Here is a 4,487-nt window from a genome sequence, read left to right as displayed (position 1 = left end):
TTGAATATGTGACTATAATTGATGTTAAATGTTTGATTATATTTGGACTGGTATGGAAGACCATACCACGTGGACTCTCATATACATTGACTATTCAACATATACGGTTCAACTTAATCGTTCAGGTCACGTGAGCTCCACCTGCTTAGTTCAGCTTGAACGCTCAGGTCGTGTGAGCTCTATCTGCTTAGTTCAGTTTGATTGTCTAAGTCATGTGAGCTCCGCCATCAACATCACTAGCTCTCTCTCAATTTGTGGTCCAAGTAACATTGTGGTCCTCCTTTTGAGTGCATCTCATAACGTGCCATGCGTCCTGCACGGACAAATGACGTGAGCGGTGTACCCTTGACTCCACGCGCCTTTTACGGACAAGCAGTGCAAGGAAACTTGATCAGCTCCACACGCCTGGTACAGATGAGCCATATGGACCTCAAGATTAATGGGTTTGGACATTCAAAGAAAGGCCCCTTAGGTCAAGAAAATGAAGCCTATAAAAGGAGACAACTAGAGAGCAGTGAAGGGGATCAAATTCATTATCTTGAACAATGTATTTTTCATCTAAGTCTTATTCAAAGTGCTCTTGGAATTCCACCTTGGATATTTTACTAAGCAGCTCACCTGTTGTAATTTAATTTATGTTTGCATACGTGAACAATATTTGATGTACTTTAACAATTCAAATGAATAAATATCAATTTACTTTTATCAAAATGAAAAAGAAAAAACAACTTTCTCATTAAATATGAGGTTAAATTGGTCAACCCAAAGAATTCACTAACTTTTGTCATCCTTAGTCTTATATGACATAATGAACGAATCACATGTTGATCATCTTTCAAGTTTGTGTTTGAGTTGCCAAATACGAATCACATGTTTTCCTTGTCAACTAAAACATCAAGACGGACTAAATAATGGATTCCAAGTGGGAGGACCGTTGAAGTTATGATGGTGTTTTTTAATTCTGGACACCGTATGATTTACGGAAAATATTTGTGTGATCATCAGGTTTAATAATTTCGATGGCTTTGATGTATTTTGATGAGATAAAATAATAAATGAATGATTTAAATAAATTATTTTGATAAGAGAAAATGATTATTAAATAAAAGAAAAATATAGACAAAGTCATCATTATCATTTAAATTTAATGTAACTCAAAGTGGAACTTATGATTTAATTTAGGTAATGCAAGTGCAAACAAATTCAAAGTAATCCTTCTAACATTATTGAAGAATTAGTTTTCAACATTTTTGTGACGTGTAGAGAATAGATATCCCACTTGGACATGGAAAGTGGAAAACAATTTAATAAGATTATTATTTAATTCCTTAAAAAAAATTCTTATTTATTTTTCTGAAAAAATTCCTATAATATTTGATACTTAAATCATTGTACATAGAAATTCGCTTTATAATCTCCATGAATTTAGCTCAGTTAGTAGGGATATTGCATATTATATGCAAAAGACACTCCACTTCTCTACAATTAAATTGTGAGCTCTAGCCACTAACTAGGTTACGTGACAAAAAAAAAATCGCTTTATAATAAAATATATACTACAAAATTTAGAAAATGATACTTTACCCACTTGCTTTCATATAATATTCATTCTTTTATATTATTATATTTAATTAGATATTCCTATACGTAACTGCATATATTAATATTTCAATCAAGTTAGGATCGTTTTTTTTATTGAATCGGCCAATATTATTCACGACAAGTTGTACACAAAAAGTACCACTCACAGCTAAAAAACGGAAAAATACACAAGCTCCGTATACAGGCGGAGCACAAAGGACCACCTAACAAACACACCAGAAGAGGCCAAAAACACTAACCACCTCCAAAACTAGCCATGATGCTTGTAACACTCTAGTCGTTATATTTAATTATTTTGATTTATGTGGAGTCTATATATATATATATGATTTTTGGTGATTTATGTGGTGTGTTTATTTTATTATATGGTTATTTTAATAATAATTAGATTAAGTGTGAAATAATAATTATTTTTGTGCTTGGGAAATTAATAGAAGTTAATAGAAATTATGGGGAGTTAAGTGAAAATAGAAGGGAGTTACAATTAAGTGGGAAGTTAGGACAGAAAAGTTAGAAAACCAGTTTCACGTAGAACAAGTTTTGGGAGAAAAGCAAGAGAGAACCAAGGAAGAACCAAGAGTTGATTTTTGTTGTGCATTCCTTCTGCAAATTTAAGGTAAGGGTGAGGTTTACTTCAGTAGTATAGGTTTTAATTTCTGATTTTGAGTTTAACAGGTTTTGGAGTGAAATTGAGGAATTGGGTATAAGTTGAATTAATGGTTTTTGGGGTAGATATTGGTGTTCTGATGTTAGAATTGGGTTCTGGTTGCATAGAAACATTCATTTTTCATCTGTAAACTAATTTGGGGAGTGATTTGAAGAAAAATGGGATTTTTGGGAAAAACCTGTTTTCTGCCCGTACAGAAGTTTATTGCTTGCCTCGCGAGTAGCCTTGCTCGCCATGGCGAGTAGCCCAGATCAAAACTTGATTTTTGAAAAGTTGTTATAAGATGTTTTGAGGATGGTTTAAGGTACCTAGATGATATTAATGATGACTGAAACAAGTTTTAGGTTAAAAAGATGAATAGGGAGCTTAGAATTGAGGTTTGAGTGAGAAAAAGTCATTTTTCCCGAGAGCACCTAATTTTCACTCGCCTCGAGTTCGCCTTGAACTCGCCATGGCGAGCAAGTGGTTTTGTGAACTCGCCATAGCAAGCAGATGTGCTCGCGAGGTGAGCTGTGCATTTTTGAGTGTTGTTTTGTTTGCATGAATTGTAGTGATTGAGTGTTGTTGTCTAAGCATAGTTATATTTAATTGTGCATATTTCTGGATGGCTGAATCTCTATTGGTTGTTGATTGTTGTTGAGGACTGAAATGTATGTTTTAACTATTAACCATACATGTTGTTTAAGTGGAGTCACAAGGAGTTTGTATGCATGGTCAGTTGTATGTAGATATACACAAGTAGGTCCATTGCATATGCATAAACAGCGGAGAGGACTCATGTCCTGGAGCACTAGTTGCTCAACAGCAGTGAGGGCTTCGGTCCTGATGAATGCTTTAACCATTCAAAAGCGGTGAGGGCTTCGGTCCTGTCTGGTACCACATGCATATTTGCATATTTGAGTAGTCTAAGGTGTTGTCTTAACAGTGTTGTCATGTCATTTGCATGAGTCTTAGTTGTTGGTTGTGGGTGCTACATTGATGATGATGATGTTGTTGATGAATATATAATTATATACATATTGTGATGGATGGATTTTGATGATGTCTGTTGTTGCTTGTGAACTACATACTTATGTTTGCAAGATGATATGTTTGTCGTTTAGGGTGTTAGATTCAATTGAAGATTTTAATATCTATATTTATTGTTGTGAATTTCACCCCTTCTACTTGAAAATGTTGCCCTTCCTATAGGTAACTTGCAGGTGATCCTGAGTAGTCGGTGGTGGCTCAAGAGTCGTGTCTAGGGCTCTGATACGTGGGATGGGAATTATTATATTATATTATTGTTGTTTTCCTTTCCATGTATCAAATTTTGGAACTTGTTGATGTGGCCCTTGTTGGTTGACTTATTGATGTTTAGGCTTAATGCCAAGATGATGTTGGAGACTTAAACCGTTGCTGTTGTTATTGAAATACAAACTTTCCGCTGCATGATTTTGAAGTTATTAAACATATTGAATTAAATAGTTTTATTTTCTATTTAAGAAATTTTGAATTTGCAATGTAGCATGCCCGTTTGATGCTTAACTCTGATTAATATCTGTTATTTAATTACTTTTGGGTAACGGGGTGTTACAATTTGGTATCAGAGCAGGTTGGTCCGTCCAGCCAAGTAGTAGAGTCGTGTTGAGCCACCTAGGATAGAGTGTCAACTTTAATGTTGCTTTTTGTTGTTGTTCTAAGTTGTTGTTTCTCATGTAGAACTTCGAGATGACTAGAAGTAGTGATGTTACTCTTGTTGCTGCGCTTCAGGCTGTAGCTCAAGCTGTCCAACAGCAATCTAAGACTGAGATTGGTAATGACGGAACCAGGATGCTGGAAACTTTCTTGAGAAATCATCCACCAACGTTTAAGGGTAGGTATGATCCTGACGGAGCTCAGAAATGGCTGAAGGAGATTCAAAGAATTTTCAGGGTCATGCAGTGTTCTGAGACACAGAAGGTGCGGTTTGGTACGCACATGTTAGCGGAAGAGGCTGACGACTGGTGGGTGAGTTTGTTGCCTATGTTGGAACAGGATGATGCTGTGGTAACCTGGGCTATGTTCAGGAAGGAGTTTCTGGGCAGGTATTTTCCAGAGGATGTCAGAGGTAAGAAAGAGATTGAGTTTCTAGAGTTGAAACAGGGTGACATGTCCGTCACGGAGTATGCTGCTAGGTTCGTGGAACTTGCTAAGTTCTACCCTCATTACAGTGTGGAGACAGCTGAGTTCTCCAGGT

This window comes from Medicago truncatula, chromosome 4 (genome assembly GCF_003473485.1).
Source record: "Medicago truncatula cultivar Jemalong A17 chromosome 4, MtrunA17r5.0-ANR, whole genome shotgun sequence".
Lineage (NCBI taxonomy): Eukaryota > Viridiplantae > Streptophyta > Magnoliopsida > Fabales > Fabaceae > Medicago > Medicago truncatula.
This window is presented reverse-complemented; position numbering follows the sequence as displayed.